The sequence below is a fragment of the Agrilus planipennis genome, unplaced genomic scaffold (genome assembly GCF_000699045.2).
Source record: "Agrilus planipennis isolate EAB-ADULT unplaced genomic scaffold, Apla_2.0 scaffold58, whole genome shotgun sequence".
Taxonomy (NCBI): Eukaryota; Metazoa; Arthropoda; class Insecta; order Coleoptera; family Buprestidae; genus Agrilus; species Agrilus planipennis.
In genome coordinates, this window is record NW_020438916.1 from 613,154 (window position 1) to 631,520 (window position 18,367).

The 18,367-nt window shown below is 34.1% G+C and overlaps 1 protein-coding gene across 2 annotated transcripts in view; it reads left to right on the forward strand.

Annotated features, from left to right (window-relative positions):
• Positions 1-18,367, forward strand: part of LOC108739195 (homeobox protein 13-like) — a 293,972-nt gene that overhangs the window by 81,497 nt on the left and 194,108 nt on the right. Inside the window, exon 2 of one of the 2 annotated variants that reach the window (XM_025973658.1) lies at positions 1,507-1,602. The gene's annotated coding sequence lies outside the window, so the exon portion shown is untranslated. Of the gene's footprint in view, positions 1-1,506; positions 1,603-16,189; positions 16,525-18,367 lie in introns of those variants that run through there. The other variant, XM_018472978.2, reaches the window with a different exon arrangement.

The following is an 18,367-nucleotide window of genomic DNA, read 5'->3' on the forward strand; positions in this document are numbered from 1 at the left end:
TTGCTTTTCCGGAACGCAGGTACGATACACACGTTTACAGATATGACGTACACACTTATGCCCCGTCGCACACAATCACGCTCGTGGTCGCTACAATATGTTAGATGTTAGAATAATATGCCGACGTCATCTTTATTTCAGCAAACACAATGACCTTGAATATTTAGTGGTGATAATGCTGATCATTTTCATATATAATGAAGCATACATTTCGAAAACATTATTCCAACATATCAGCGGGCAGAGGCATTCCAGTCTGTCATAAATTTACCTAATAACCATACAATAACATCACTAATGTATTTACCAAACCTAACCTAACCAAGCAAAATGTTCAGAGACCGTTCTTCGTTTTGCAGGCCATAAAATTCCTGCATACAATTTTTAGAATACTTTGCAAACCTACAAGGCGGTGTTGTGTTTATTTGAGAGTAGACCCTTCGAGGATGGGTAGATAAATCAGTTAACTACTTAAATTAGTTTATAGGGGTAACGGTTTAAGAAGGATCCTTTATGATCCCTAATATAGTTTCATTTTTATTATGGGGTGTTTATTTTATGAGTTTAACGTTTAGAAAGTCCCGTTTGTTAATATTTTGATGTAGCTTTTTCACAGGTTGTAAACATCCCTCTTTCCACATATTTTGAGTTTTGAAAGCCCCGCCTTGTACGTCTCCACAAAGTTGTTCTAAAAGGGTTAATCACCAATGGTGACATTCGCCACACCCTTGGCATTTGTTCCTAGTTTTTAAGTTGTAGATATAAGATGTGACCAAGGACTTCAAAAGAAGCACTTGAACTAAGTCAGCACAAATGCAAGGGGCACTTGTATAGTTAATCTTACTAATAATCGATGGAGATACTCTGTACATATATTGTAAATACATAATTAAGTCGACTTCGCTGCAAGAGTTATATTTTTTTCTACCTTCCACCAAAGAATTAAACAACACGCCTTATTAATTTAACGCGTGTGCTGATATTCCACTTACAATAGTAAGTTCCCGAATATCTGCCTGTGAAATTTAACACAAAACTATATTGAAATAACAAATAATTTACCATATTAATCGATAATACAAATTAGCAAAAAGAACATATCTCAATACAATCTTAATTACCAATTTATATAAGGTAGTATTTTTGTCATACTGCCAGATTCACCGGTTACATTCACATTCACAAGTTTAAGCTTTTGTTGCCTTCTTCCTTCTCTTTTAACTCTTGGTTTCTTGTTTATACTTAAAAATGAACAATACAGATTATAAAATTTAATATAAGGTAATTGAGAGAAAGCAGGCTTTAGGAAAGGGTACATGAAGATAGTACATGTGATCGTGAATTTCTAGAGATTAATCGATAGAACAATAATGAGTAGTAAGGAAATAAGCGCACGCACAAGATCTGAAATTGAAACGTTGAAATGCTTTTAGTCTCCTCATAATTTCCTGTAGCCTTGATCTAACTGAGAAAAATCACTAATTATTGTTTATTTTCTTGTTTCAGATAACTAATCAACATAAAAAAACTCTGAAAATGTCTCATGTTATCGTAGAGGAAAGGCAAGCATCAGACGCAGAAATCCATAAAGCTCCACTAACTGTAAGCTTTTAATATTCACAACACGTAAATTCGTTGTTAGTTCTGATTATAACACAATTGGTAAAATACGCACATGTAATATTTTATTTCACAAACTTGACAACTACATACACTTGAAATCTGAACATATAGTCAATGCTGTGGGGATTACAAGCTCTTTAATCGGAGAGCTTTTTGCAACCTATACTACGTTGTGAAGGACAATGAAAAGAGATATTTTCTTTATGGTTACGACTCGTAACTTTTAATTACTATTATAGTTCAATTTCGTTGAAACTTGTGTGAGCTCTCGCGTTGTCTTGGTGAAACACTACACCTTTCCTGTTGATTAGGTCTGACCTTTTCTGTTGAAGTGCATCATTCAGTTTGTCCAGCTGATGACAGTAGACTTCCGAATTAATCGTTGTGCTATCCGGTAAAAGCTCAAAAAAAAAACGATTCCTTTAAAATCCCACCAAACAGACAGCATCACCTTTTTTTGGTGAATATCGGCTTTGGAAATGGTTTGAGCCGGTTCATCTTTTTTGCTCCATGACCTCTTGCGTTTGACGTTGTTGTATACTACCCATTTTTCGACCCCAGTGATGATGCGCTTCAAAAACGGATCATTTTCGTGACGTTTGAGAAGCGAATCGCAGACGTCAATGCGGCGACACAGATTTCTCTCTGTGAGAACATGGGGAACCCATACATCGAGCTTCGAGGACAATCCCAGGCCTTTTAAGTGGTCATAAACTGTTGAATTTGATAAATTTAACCTCAATCCGATCTCACGTGTTGTTATTCGCCGGTTCACATCAACTAATGCCTTTATCGCGTCTTTATCAGCTTCAACCGGCCTTCCCGAACGTGGTGCATCTAAATTTAGCGAACCAGTTCGGTCACTGGCGTATTGTCAACACACCTTCTCCATACACATCAGTCAATTTCTTTCTGGCTTGAACAGCATTTTTACCCTTTCTGTAGTAAAACAGTAAGATATGTCGAAAATGCTGCTTATCGCTCTCCATATTTAAAAGGGCACCAACCAAAAACTACTGCGTAGAATTAATTGGAATTTTTCACACACAAGCCTTGCTATATGAGCTCTCAAAGCATATAAAAATTATACGGCTTAAATGTGAAGTTGGGTGCAAAAGAATACAATTAAATCCTCTGTCGGGGAAAGGCGAAATGACTTTCCGAACAACCCAATAGATTATATCTCAAAGTCTCGACAGCGACAGTCTTAAGACTTCGAGATATAATCTACGTTCACATTGTCAACGCAGCACTACCACTGAGGATGTCAGTCGCAGTACCCGACGAAACGTCTGGACAGAATAGTTCACTTAGACTACGGCCCTATAGTCCGAATCTTCATTCTACTACGATTTAAAATTTCCAGTTTTTACAATTGCAATATTTATTACAAAAATAACTTTCTATATTTCTGAAGCATTGTGATAAAGCCCTTTCAATTCTAAATAGAACCCGATCGATCAATTTATTGCCGAAATGTTAATGAATGAATACTTTTTTCAAGTTGAGAATTTCATTTAGGTCTTACACAATAGTTTTTATGAAGAATACTGTACGTATAACCGAAAATATACCTGAAGCCCATATGATAGTGTGGGAAATTCATATAATTAAAATAAAAATATGTAAGTAAAAGATGTTGCTTTCCCAGAGGACAGTAAAGTTTTGCATTATTCATAAAATTTATCGAAGAAAATTGTATACGATGTTACATTATGTATTTCACTTAAAAAAAGAAATACGTATAAGCGGGATTTACGTAAAAGGACGAAGGTTTAGATATGTTGAAAAAAGAACGGCAGGATATTTCAAGAATGACAAACTGGGGCTGGAAACGCCTCTGTTACGCAACTTAGAAAGTTCGGGTACGTGGATACATCCCCCCCTATAAATAAGCAGATCAAAAAATAGTGAAGGAAAAGCAAGATTTATATTTGTGTGGAAAAAAAACAACTAGATTGCAGTAATTCATGTATCTCAAACTCCACGAAAAATATAAAAATTAAGTTTTCGTTTACCTACCAATTATCAGCAAAACTTTGAGTCACCATTGTTCCAATCGCATTATCAGTAGAGTTGCATGGGATAGTGATTTTTCCAGGTACCGGATAGCCAGGTACGCAGCATTACAGTGCCGCGTACCAGCCGTGAACTCAGCAAACCCACCACAGCTAATGGTTCATGTCTTTTTTTTAATAAATACCACCCTCGTCAACGTCCAAACCACATTAAGTCCTCTTCGAAATGATTATTTAAAAAAATATTAAAATATACTTTTTTATCGAGCTGATGTTGTTGGGGGGCTGAGCAATTATAATTTTTATAAGATTTTTCTCTCCGTGCAACTGCTTGACTCTCTCAATTTTGCCACTCTCAGCGGCTTACCCCCCCCCCCCCATTTGATCGAGCCCTGAGTGAAATGATTCGGTAATTAATTAATTTTAGGTTTCAACCTAATACTCGAATTGCTGTCACTACATGCAAATTTATAAATAAAAATAAAAGGCATTCACCTAACTATCATTATGTAACAATAAATTACATAATATGTATCTTACAATTACCAAAAACGTGAATGTGACAACTAGGTCAAGTTCGGTACAAATGACGTTCGAGTTGAGATATGAATGGGTACCAAATTCCGCACAAGTTGTAATTACGTTGTTTGATTATGAATTTATAGATTAGCAAGGTTTAATAATCAATAGACTACGTTTACGTTTAGTGAAATGATATACCTTGATGCAAACTTCAAAATGTCTAAATCATCTAGAAGTGGTGTATATTTTTGATGAATGATAGATATAGCACTTTGCAGATCTTAACAACTCCGGAACTGTTGATACAATTTTGGATTTTAAGTGCCCTAAGACGGGGATTGTCAACTAAAATCGATCGTTGGTATTGGGCCAGTCGATCGCGACAAAACAGTAAAATTCATGACTACGTTGTTGTCGTTGTTGTCTCTAAGTTAGCTATCCCTGGTCTAGGAGGCCTAATTAAACATGTAAATTAGTTCTTGAGTTATGAAATAGCTAATGTACCTGCTTAGCTCGAAATGGTTTATGTAATTTACACTGTAAGTATCAATTTACACTGTAAGTATCGTCCTCTTCTTTTTTCCCAATTTTCCTGACAAATTACCATGTTTAACAGATTAATCAACAACTTCGTATTTTGTATTCACGATGTATTTTTGGAAATAATTGTTCGTTTAATATTTGAAACAAAGAGTAGTTTCATACTTTGTTTCTTCTATTTGAAGTGCCTACTCTTTGTAAGTTATTGTGTACAGCTTAAAACGATAAGCCTCAGATTGTTCTTGGATTATTCAATTCAACAATGAGCGCGATCACAATGATGGAAAAGGAAAGGTCATTATTTTGAAAGAAATGATAATATTTGAAATTTTAAAGTTGCCAGTTGTAAGTAAGATGCCAATGAAATTTCAGGAATTATTTCAGTTGTTTTTTAGTTAACATTTAAAAATATCTTGAGGTAAAACTGTTTTTATAGCTGCATTCAAAAGAAAAATCAGTTGTCCCCATTATGGATAACGTTAACTTATTTTAAGTATTAATTCTCAACAGGCTTCGGATAATTATGCATTTAAAAAAGTACAAAATATGCATGCAAATATGCATTTAAAATATTAAATATATGCATTTAAATATGCTTTCAAATGTCGTTTTTTAGATTGAAATAAAACAAATTTTAATTTAATTTATAAAACTTAAAATGACCAAAATATGCACTTTAACCAAAAGATGGGTTAAATATGCATTAGAATATGCAGTTATGCAAATACATAATTATCCGAACTCTACTCATAAATGTTTCGCCTGGCGTGAAAGATTTCCATAAATAAAAACCGAGCATAAAACTAGAAAACGGCATGTAGAATTGCCCAAAAAATCGAAAGCAATACCCTTTGTGGGACATTTTCGAAGGGATGTACGTATAAATAGACAGTTATATACGATTTTCAATTTCCGTTTGAGAGTTGTTTTTCTTTTCAATTTCACTGGATCGGAGATCTAAATGCATATCCATTCAGAATTCAGCGCTCAGTAACAATAATGATTCACAAAAGGCACCGTCTTCTCGTTTGAAAGCTATTTTATCGAACGATGCGATGTTGGAAACGTTTGCAATCTACCCACGTAAGCACATATGCATACATACCTATATATATGTATCTATATACATGTATGCCACCAGACGAGACATAAACGACTCCTTCAGTTCGTGCATTCCTCTTAAATCACAACCCAGAAACCTAGAATTATACGTCTCGTCTGGGGCAGAAGCGGTTTTTTCCTCATGCTCCTTTTGTCTAATATGCATTTTGGAATTTAGCGAGTGGGATCGTTCCGTTGCTCAACTTATTATGACTGCACCCTTATTATTATAGTACGTCGCCGCAACAACAGCAGCAACATCAGCGTCATGCGATCGATGAAACTTAAAGCATAGCTCACACTGGCGCGTTCGACTCGCGGTTTATTTTTCATCTTTTTAACATTTAATAATGTTTATATAAAACGTGCAAAATGCAGTCGTTTTTAAATTCCAGACCCATAAATCCCAAGTTCATTTAACATGAATTGCATTGAATTCAAACGAAATTAATAAAAGTCCGGATTAGTTTCGGCAACAATGTGTTTCGGAGATTAGAGAAAACTCAAAAGCATCCTTCATCGGCTGGTGTGGCCTAATCTTGATAAACGTGGACCTTTTGGCCAATAACAAACCTCATGAAAATTAATGTTTTCGTTTCGCTCACCTACAAGTATCAATTAAATAAGAATTAGCTTTGAATAATTGCTAACGGCTAAATTAAAAAAGATAACAGTCAGTGCCGGTAATTTATTCACCGTGTTGTATTACAGTCGCCTTCATAATTATGATTATAAGAGATGCGTGACTTATTGTAGTTTCGAATTTACGGACCCCATTGTTTGAGGTAATATTACACAAAATAAAGGGAAAGATAATGCTGGTAATATTGTTAACCCAAGCAAAATCAAAAATATTATACATTCCAAACACTGACAGAACGCTAAAATCATATTACACTAATTAAAAATGAATTTTTAAATGTTAAGTCACATTCAAGTAATCCTAAATATACGAAACACTAAGAATGCCACTGCTACTTTTACATGTGCAGCCATATACCTTTTATTTAATCATTATCCCATCACTACCATAAGATCGTTAGTCCTAAGATTGGTCGGATGCACACTTCCACCTTTTCTTATCCTGGGCTAATCCTTTCCCTAAAAATTGTGAACAGTAATCTAATCTGAGTCTATCCCTACACGTCTTAACTCCTATTTCTGCTATTAATATGCCTTTAACTGGCCCTTCATGAATGAGAAGGTGTCCCACCAATCTATCTCGCTTATTTCTTCTGGACTGCCATAGAGTCTTCTGTTTTCCTATTCTTTCTAATACCTCCTCATTTCTAACCTTCTTTATACAAGAGATCCAACATTCTGAATTCTCCACATTTCCAACGCTTCCACCATTTTCTTTTCCACTGCGCCCACCGTCCATTTCGTACCGGTACGGCCCTGGACTCCAAACATACACTTTTAACAATCTTTTTCGAATTTCTAAATTACCCGTTCGTAAGCACAAAAGTGATTTCTTTTTATTGAAGGCGATTCGACTCTGTGCTATCCTCTGTTTTATATCTCTACTGTTCCTTCTATCCTGACTTATCTGACTTATCCAGACGCTCTTCCTCTTCATATCTTTAGGGAATTTTTGCATTTCTCGAAAACTAGAGCAACCTAATACATTTCTATTTACGAACAGTAATCTAATCTAAATCTAGCCCTTCTAACTTCTCTTTCTGCTTTTAATATGTCTCTGACTATCGCTTCATGTCTGAAAAGTCGTCCTAGCAATTTTCTTACTCTATTAGGTAGGTATTACCTTCTCATTTCTAAACAATTTATCTACATTATTTTAACATCAATAGGTAGTATAAAATACTAATTATTATATTTTTAATTTATTTATTCATAACAAGTTGTACGCCCCTCATCCCGTATGAAACAGTATTTTTTAATGATTTATATATTTTGTAATTTTGGCAATTTTAAATCGATACAATTTATTGTCGTTCCGTAGCTATTTAAAGTTATCTCCACGAGTAAGGAGCTTTTAGGTCAAAACGAAAACATACATTTTACATTAGATACTACATGTGCAAATATCCATTTATCGTTAACTTTCTGTTAACCCAAGGAAGTGACAAATGTATCAAATTGACAATTTTCTGTAATCCTCACCTTTTTCCCGTCTTAGCTTTAAGTACGCAGTCATCCCTTAAACCCTAACGAAACTTTTCCAGGAAATTTATTTAGATATTCTTACTGTTCATATAAGAGCGCTTTACTTCTCTCTGTGTTCTGAATAAAAATAACGACAAGAATTACTGCTGAAAGCTGACCTTTCTATAGCATAAATATACATATGTATGTACTATTTGACCAATGAAACGTGGTTTTAAAATCTTACAGTTTGCGTTAAAAAAAAAAAAAAAAATGCATTCTCTCGATTTAGTTGACAATATAGAAGATTTTAATGTAGTCATTTCGAGACGTGTAACATTATATGTTCTTCGACTTTGGTTCCGAGTCGATCAAGGTTGTCACACCTTGGGAAATCCTCCTATACCCTAGAAATTCAGAGCGAAAGAGGATTTTCATGAAATTGTATACAAAATCTGGGGAATTCTCAATACTTGAAAACAATTCTAAAGGAAACTGGATTGAACATAAACAATAAATATATTTAAGTAGCTTAATGACAAACCGATTTTGGTAAAACTGAATTTTAATTATCAACAAATTGTGGGGAATATTCATCAGGTATAAATTATAATTTGTAATAACACGAAAGTAAATGTTAAACATCAGAGAATCGTAAAATATGGATCGAATATATAAAATTGCACAAACGAATGTGAATATTTCCATATTTAAATTAAAAGCAAAAGCTTATCAATTCTTTAGTGTTATTTGTTTAAAATGTATTTGGATATTAGTTACATCCAGTGATAAATATGCTTGTTTCATTGAAAAGTTAACAGAAGGGAATTCTTCATAAAGGCGGGATACTTAGCTGGCAACCATACAACGCCTATCATCCATTTCATCACCCTAATTCACTTCTTTTTGACTTCTAATTCTAATTATGAGCCTATATTACACCTTATTGATTTCCGAATTTCACTGCTTAAAGTATTGCTAATCGCCACCTGACTTGGAAGATTGCCAAGTTCAAATCAATATCAGAAGCTCAATTCCTTAGTTTTATTTGTTTAAAATGTATTTGGATATTACATTAACTTGCTCTTCTTCTGTACGAATGGCGCGCTGATAAGACCAAATAAGACCGAAATCGTAATCCGCGTATGGTAGTCCGATAAATTCTGACCAAGAGCTTAAACGTTCTTATTGAAATGTGAACGAATTTTATAAATCGCACATACACCCGTCTTGGAAATCATAACATTTGGGGAATCACTAAATAGTGTTTAGGTAATGGCCATAGAAGGTTATAGTGACGCGATTTTATAAATATTTACAAAAACTTATTGGTTCCCTTTAAAAATGAAAAAATGTATTGAATCTCGCTGTACAAATTCTTAATGTTTAATTCCGCTTTTGTACAAATTTATTGGCATTTAATTCCGCATTTATCCTTGTTCCACCTTTATCCCGACCCCATTATTAAACTTTATGGGTGAACATTTGATAGTTTTGGTTTCAGTATCTTAAAAAATTGAAATATTATTAAATGTATCTAACCGTTAATTATCGAGATCGTAACCTTGATAATATTAAATATTACTAGATAGTTTTTAAAAAATTATGCAAGCAGTACACCATTCTACAGATGGCGTTCACTACAACACCTGCAGTTATTTATTTAACGCTGTTTAACGGCAGTAAGTAGGTCGGTTTTCCGTCGGAGCTGTGCCGATGAAAATCAGAGTTCGATGCATGTCTTACAGATCAATAACCACGAACTTCATATTCAGATATTTTAAATTAATGTAATGGAACTTATTTGGATTTTTAATAAGTTTGAACGTTTCGTTGAGACGTTGTTTACGTAAACAAAAAGAAAAGTGGTAGCTAAAAATTGCACAAGCCACACACAATTCATCATTTCCCCGAAACCGAGAAGTATGAAGGTTGTTTATGGATGTTTTATGCAAATTTTAAAATAGGTGTTGGGTGTAGGTTTCCCTACGGTTTAACAAATAGTTTAGTTTTAGTTTAGTTTTATTAAAACTTGCAATGTTGCCAAGAAAATGATTTATTAAATTTACTCATTTTATTAGGCAACTAAATTTAACCGAAAAGTTTAGAGTCAACACTAGCTACCAATAAAATTCTACTGAATTAAGTAAATAGTCTCCGGGATTTCCCCCAACTCAAAAAGTCTCAAAATTTTAACGCTGTTATAGAACTAAATAATAAAATAAATAAATCCCTACGCCAAGTCACTAAACTGAACGTCTGAAGTTATCTTCTTCAGGAATTGAAAAGAACTAAAACTAAGAGCAAGGTAAATGTTATGAGTAGGTACTAACTAACGTGCATAACTCAGTGTATCAACTCTAATGTTTAGTAAGTAGACTAAGTAGCGGAGGTCCTTGTCATTGTTTGGCTTAATCTATTTTTAAAGTAAATACGATTTCGCAACTATTATTCGCTCTAGGAATGAACTAAATGCTGCTTCAATCTTTGGCTAGCGTATGAGTGTTAGGTTTGTCCGATATATTTCTTATTACAATCAGTTATTTCATGTATCTCCGGCGTTTCTTAAAAATGAATTGTATCTTTCATGTTACCAAGAAGAGTTCGAAGAGATAGTTAAATGAAATATAAGCAATGCAAAAATCAAGTTTAGGAGAAATATGGAATTATAACAAACTTGGTTTTGCAGGTGTTTCTATGAACGGTTGAAGGCCTTACAATTTCATCTTCATCATCATAAGGTCGTGAGTCCTAAGACTAGTTGGACATGCACTTTCACCACTTCCTATCCTGAGCTAATGTTCGCATTTCCCTAAAACTAGAACATATCACATCCTTAACTATTTGTGAACAGTAGACTAATCTGGGTCTACCGCTATTCTTCTTAACTCCCGTTTCTGCCTCTAATATGTCTCTAACTAGACCTTCGTGCCTTAAAGGTGTTTTACCAACCTCTCTCGCCTATTTTTTATTGACTTCCATAGAGTCCTCTGTTTTCTTACTCTTTCTAATACCTCTTTTCTGAATTAATCGTTCGCGAGCATACAAGAGACTTCTTTTTATTATTGAAGGCTACTCGACCCTCTACTGTCTGCTTTATATCCCTACTATTCCTTCCGTCCTAACTTATTTGACTTCTTAGATACCTGAAATCAGCCGCTTCTTCCAATCTTTCGTTTCCTATCTTCACATTGGTCCTTTCCCTACTTTTTCTTCCCATGCATACCAGTATTTTTGTTTTTATTTTATTTATTTTCATACAGTAGTGTACCATTTTATTTAAAACTACCTCTAACTCCTCCCAGTTCACCTACTGGCCGCGAAAGCCTTTATCAATTTGTCATAACCAATTCTTTTTCTTATAATCGTAACGTTAGTTAGTGTCTGTAATGTTTATACCTTACCTTCAATTTTAGTTCTTTTCAGTCTCTGATGAATGCAACTTTGTCACCGAAAAGTGCCTTTTTGTCATACTCCTACCGAAAATACATTTTTCCTTAATTTTAGGGATGAAAGCGCAACATTCCCTCCTGATTTAGAAATCACATTTACTCCTTATTAGGAAAGGTTTCCACGTGTCGGGTGTTAAAAAAATCAGGAAAAATATTACTTTCGAGGCAGGAGGATGGTACAAAATCGTATACTGACCTCGGGAAGAATATACGGTGGACCCTCCCGGGAGTTTGTCGTCCTCGCCTTCGGTTCTGGTGGAAATTTACAGCCGAGGGAAAATGACATACTTTCCTCCATTGGTGTATAAAATATACTATAATGCCGTGTATTAGCGTCAGTCAGTTTGGGCTTTGATTTAATCAGTTATCAAAAAAATAAACAATAGGTATAAGAAGTATTAATAAACATCAGTTCCATATGAAAACTTCCAACGTGTGAAATATTAAATTATATTTCTTATTCCTAGGCAGAATTTTTGATGAAAAAAGCTATTACACTGGGAGATCGTACCACGCAATTTGTAGGATAATTAAATTATATAAATATTAACGAAGTAAAAAAAACTCAGCTGGTTAGTAGATGACCTCGTTATCGGTGCATGTTGGAAAGAAAGGACTCTTTGATCAAACCATAGATTTTGTAGGACAAATATTTTTTCGAATAATGAAGATAATTGTCTTGAGATTAAACAAAAAAAACCCAGTTGGTAATAAATTTTTGAGAATCATCAAACCGACATATTTTATCCTTGCTACCTCTGTTAGCTACCACAATCAAAGTTTCTTACAAGTAGTTGTTGGGCGTCTCATCAAAATGAAGCTACTCACGGAAAATTAGCTTGATAGTAATCAAGTGCAAAAATGTACCAGGGATCCTGGACTAATACCTTATTTGCACCTTTTGTATATTTCTGCATTCATAGTATTTTTAACGATAAAATCGAAAGAAAGAAGCGTTTTTTTTTTCTAGCTAATATTAACAATCCAATTTTATTTTGCGTGAATCGTTGTTTTAAAAAAAAATGATCGCGTTTACTTATCCGTCTCCTGTGACTCCTCTTTTCCGAGAAACAAAAATAAAAAACGAAGACTTCGTGTCTCACGAAAAACTTCAGCATGTTGTCAGATATTATCGTTCCAGAAACGTTGCAAAAACAATCTCGTGCCATCACGTTAGCATTTTAGTAGGTAAAAAAGAACAAAAACGAAAAAAGAAAAGGAAGAGCAATGACTTACCAGTCAATTACTATAAGTAGCCACTAAACTGCATGCAATTAATGCAAATAAATGTATGAATTCCGTTAAGGATTTGTATATGTTAAGCAAATGTCAATTTTAAATGACTAATGGGTTGAAACGTAAAATGCTAACTTTATGACGGGATGTGCCTACCTACCTTCCTTTTTATAATTAGTTTAAAAGCTTTGAAAAAATAAAACTTATTTGCAATGCAATTATCAACCGTGGTTCTAATCATTACGTGCAATCATTTGATCAAAGACATATCAGAAGCAGAAACAGGAGTTATGAGGAGTAGAGGTAGAGAGCAGATTACTGTTCACAAAAGATGCAGGATCTTCTGTGTTTTAGGAAAATGCGAAAATTAGCTCAGAATAAGAATGAGTGGTGGTGTGTGTCCAACCAATCTCAGCGGTGATGACCTATTTTGATGATGATAGTGATGAATCATTTCATCAAATATGTCGGAGGCTGATAAACTAATTATGATAAAACAATTTATTATCTATTTATTATAGATTTGCATTATATGTATGCAGGTTTTTCCGATATTTTCAAATAAGGTATGCACCATGCTCAGAGACGGTAAAGATGTTATTGAAACAATTATAAAACTTTTATAATTTTAGTCCATTTATTTCTATTTGTATTTTATTTTGGCAGTTTTATTTTTAAGTTATTCATAGTCATGCTCGGTCACTAGAGCCATTTTACAACAATGCCACTTTGTAACATTGCCGGCAACATCTGTACATAGACCAGTTCATTTATGTTCAATGTACATGTACATTGTATTATTGGTAAATAAGAGTCTGATCTGTGTATCCCAATTGTATTTATATTCGCTTTTTCAGTAACCAAAGAGTCATCACAAGTTTTTCACAACATTAATGTCATTCATTATTCATTACAAAAGTCTCTGTCTTAAACATTCAAATTATTCAGTCAATCTTATCTCTTTTTATTTAGTTAATTTGTTATTTCATCATAAGTTTCCACGGTAGTTTAAGTTTTGTATTTATTTGTATATATCCGTATTTTCTAAGTGAATTAAATTCTTTAAACCAATTAGAAGAGTTGATTCATTTTAATGTGGTACGGCAGTACACCGGAAGAACCACCAAACACGTGCTTTTCCTTACAAGATGAGAGAGATGCCTCATTCTTTTTTAATGTTTTTTAATAACCTAAACTAAAAGTAATGTATCATATTAGGTAAGTGATGACATTAAAAATTGCAAAAAAAAATTTTTTACAAGAAAATAATGAAACTCTTCAATTGTAATTGACCATCTTTACAAATGGGTAAAATGTCTCATTGGGGTAGGAGAGATTATCTATTCAATTCGTTTACCAAAACAGGTAACCCGTAATACATTTGCACTCCCCTACGTTTGTTGTCAACATTTTTGAATGTAATACGCATTCGTTGGTAATTCCCCACCAAAAAGAAATGAATTATTTGTAATTCCAGGATAATTTCAATAAACCCTGATAATTTCCAGTAAATCTTTGCTTTTTTGAATAAATATCTGGAATTCTTGAAATTCCAACATGACGTATACCGTAAATCCTCTGCGGTTTATCCCTTTTCTGTGTTTGATTTCTGTATTGTTAACTGTTTACTCTTACCTGTATATAAATATAACACTTCCCTTCCGTAAAACCTTTAAAAGCAGTCGGTATCAATCAATTACTATCGCTTTTATTTTTGCCTTTATGTAAACTACACGCAATTGATTAAGCTGTGCATGTTATATGTGAGTTTTGAAGCAGCTAATATCTACAGTTACTCACAAACAAGTAGAGTACGAGTTTTTAAAAAAAAGTAACGTCTCCATCTTTTAATTTTTGAGAAAATGTAGAAGCAGTTTCGTAATTTGAAAATATCAATCTAGATGGAGAAACAACATTTCCGATATCGTTTGTAATTTGTTAATTTTCTAAATCTGTTAAATTAGTATTACGTTTAAAGAGGACAAACCACCCTTTGATTGCAGTGGGGCTGTGTCGGTACAACAGTTGCAATGATATTGTGAAAAGGCGATCAGTAATAAGGGATTGCTTTCGAATGCAATGATAAGTTTAGCGAATGGTCTGTTTATAAAAACAACGTATAGAAAGTCTGGTTGCTTAGCTAAGTTACTTCTGTGGGGTAAACACCTACTGTTTCAAACATTCTGGGATCATCAACAGCGATATTTCACCAAGTTCGATTCCGTTAGAACGTGATGTCCCAGTTACAGTTGTCCTATGATATAACCTTGAGAAGTGATTGATTTTCAGTATCTAGGAAGTCAGATAAGCCAGGACGGAGGAGTAGTAGGGATATACAGGTAATAGAAAAGGTTAGAAGCGTTGGAAATGTGGTGTTACAGGCGAATGATGAGGATACTGCGGATAGAAAAGGTTAGAAGCGAAAAGGTATTAGAAAGAATAGGAAATCAGAGAACTCTACGGAAGTCAATAAGAAATGGGCCAGATTGGTAGGACACCTTCTCAGGCTTGAAGGGCTAATCAGAGACATGTTAGAAGCAGAAGCAGGAGTAGAGGACGACCTAAATTAAAATACTGTTCGCAAATTGTTAATGATGTGGGATGTTCTGCTATTAGGGAAATGCGAAGATTAACTCAGGAAAGAAAATAGTGGATGTGCGTGTCTAACCAGTCTTAAGACTAACAACCTTATGATGATGATAACCTCGAGGAAATTCCCTGATAAGTGATTCTTAAAGTAAATAGATGTAAATCTATTATAAAATTAAGTTGACAAAACAATCTATGTGATGTCGGGAATACACGGTAGGAACTAAGTTTTTTATGCTTGTATCTTGTAAGTACTTAAAGAAAGGGAAATCCCTTCCCTTTTTTGTACCAAATTATTTTTTTTATTGGAACATTCTTTATTCTTTTTCTTATGAGAAATATAAAAGAATTTCGGTAAAAAAAGCTCATGATGATCGTCTTTCCTATCCTGAGTTAATCTTCGCGTTCCCCTGAAAGTAGAAAATTCCACATCCTTTACTATTTGATCTTCCTCTACCCCTATTAATTCCTGTTTCTGCTTCTAATAGGTATGTCTCTAACTTGCCTATTTCTTATTGACTTAAAACAAAAAAAAACTAGAGAATAATAAATATTCATCTGGCAATATCTTGCAACATGTAATAAGGATCTTCGTTCTTCACAAATATTTATTTGGGAAAATCTCTCATGGATACCTTTTCCCTAATGGATTGTGTCCATCGAATTTTACTATAAATCAACTTTAGCTTCCAATACACGGCTACGATAAGCACTTTCGTGACTGTCTGTAAAGAATGAATTAGATGTGGGTTTCGATGTTTTCCGACCCACACACCAGTGACCAAGGACAGGAACAACCTAACAACGGAAGATAGGGTTTCACGTTGAACCGGAGGGACCTGGATAACAGACAACGGGACGGATGGCTGTAAAGCAGCCAGCACAGATGTATTTCCATGTACGTACATGAATGTTTGTAGGTGTGCGTCGTCACCGTCATTGAGAATCTCGAGCTTCGTTGACGTGATTCCACACGATTTGTGGGCACCAGAAGCTGTAGTACACACTCTACGGCAACCCAGCGGCAAGATCATTTGTTGTTGGTCGCAGAATGTCAAAGATCGGATCGATTTAAACTTGCATCTTATGCATTCGTTAACGGAACCACCGCTCGAATGGTACATTGTTGTCGTCACTTTAAGGTCGAAATGTTGCGGTGTGGCGGTCGCGAAATTTTTGATGTATGATCCGCGAATTCTGTGACTTTTATATTTTTTTTTTGTGTTTCGCAAGCATCGGAGTTTAATGATCACCTGTAGGCGTCCGGGTAGGAATATTTACTGGCTGTGAAACAATTGTGCGTCCGGGTAGGAATATTTACTGGCTGTGAAACAATTGTGAGTATTTTTGTTTTTCTTTTTCTACGCACATGGTCAGACATCATCGGAGTTTCATCTTTTCGACATGACCCATTTATTAAAAATAAATTTACTTCTTTTTTTTTTTGAAATCTTTTATATTACTTTTTATTACAATTAATAGAATTTTATGATAATATGAAAATTGTTTATAAACTTTTTGATATATCAAACTAAATTTTAACTAACAGAAGAATTAACGTTATCAGTGATTTGAGTGGCAGATTTTCATTTCCAATGCAACTGATTTATAATCTACCTAACTTATCATGCTTCTTCAGAGACCACTTTACACAAAAATAGGTACCTTTTTTCAAATGGTTAATAACACAAAAAGCTAAAAGGACTTTAGAAACGTAACTACTTACAACTACGTCTGACANTTGAAATTGCCGCATATTTTGGCTCTCATACGGAAATCAAAACCTATAGGGTACTTCTCGTTGACCTAGAATCATATAATTTGGCAAGAAGCAATGTCTTATAGCTCAAGTAGATAAGGAGAAAATTCGAAAACCGTAAATTTGTAGTTACATCACAAAAAAATAACGTTGTAATTGTAACATTGTAATTATACTTTTCGGGGACTGATCTTGGAGACAACTTAAAACATACTCGGAAAAAATTTTCGAGACTCGTTTCCCGTAGCGAACGATCTATGTACATACCTACCTTGTATTTGACCGATTTTTTAATATTGTACAATTTTGATGTTGAAAATTGTAAAAGTTCAAAATGATAAACCAGTAAGTTTTAATTTTACCTATCCAAAAACTTACACACAAAATACCAATGACTTCTCTTTTGTCTAACGTGGTCGAACTAGGCAAACTTGTCACGGGTTTATTTTTATGTTAAAGGTCTCTTAATACTTATAAAAAAAAGTGTCACATGTTATATAAATAATTCAAAATAAAAGGGGTTAGGTTAAGTTAGGTTAGACAACAAAAATAGTGAAATAAAATTGCTCAAATGTAAACCAGTTTCGCAAGATTATTTTCGATACTCTTGTTTGCGGGATATCTCCCCAATTATTAAAGATAGAGGGTTGTGGTTTTCGCGACAATGTGTTGTGAAGTTAAATATAACGCTAGCAGAATAATCATATCTCTTTTGATTTTTGAGGTACACGGTGAAATTGATAAGTATCCTATATGGATGTCTTTAAACTTATCGAAGAAGTTAAAACATATTCTTATAGAACTGTCTCATAGAAACCAGTGGCTTAATCTGCTTTTTTTAGGACCTTTCCTTTTCTTAGTTATGGCGAGGAATAATTTACAAAGTGTTCCATTTAAAAGAACACATTTTTTTGCGACATAACTTAAAAAGGAAGATGCTAAAAAATAACTATGATACAGGAGGTTCCTCAAAGGTGATACCTTTCAATTCCATCCATCCAAAAACCAAAAGAGATACGAAAATTCTAGTGACGCCATCTGTAATTTTACAAAAAACCAACAAACTGTCGCGAAAACCGCACCCTCCATCTTTAAAAATAAAGAATATATCCATCAAAAGTGTCGAAAATCAGTGGCGGATTTAGGGTTTGTAATTGACAGAGGCACTGCAGTAAAAACTTGGATTGTTGCCTTTCATCTTATATATGTTACGTATACTTTATATATACGAGGGGCATTCAAATATAAACCAGCCTTTCACTTCTGGGGACTTATAAAGCCTGTTGTAGGTAAGCGGACCATCGGGAAGTATAGGGGGGATCTCCCTATTCCGTCTGATTGTGACCATATAATTTTAAATTAGTTAATAAATAAGCAATTTTTTTTCTGGGGAAGTTGAGCAAAATTTATCTCTTCACTAT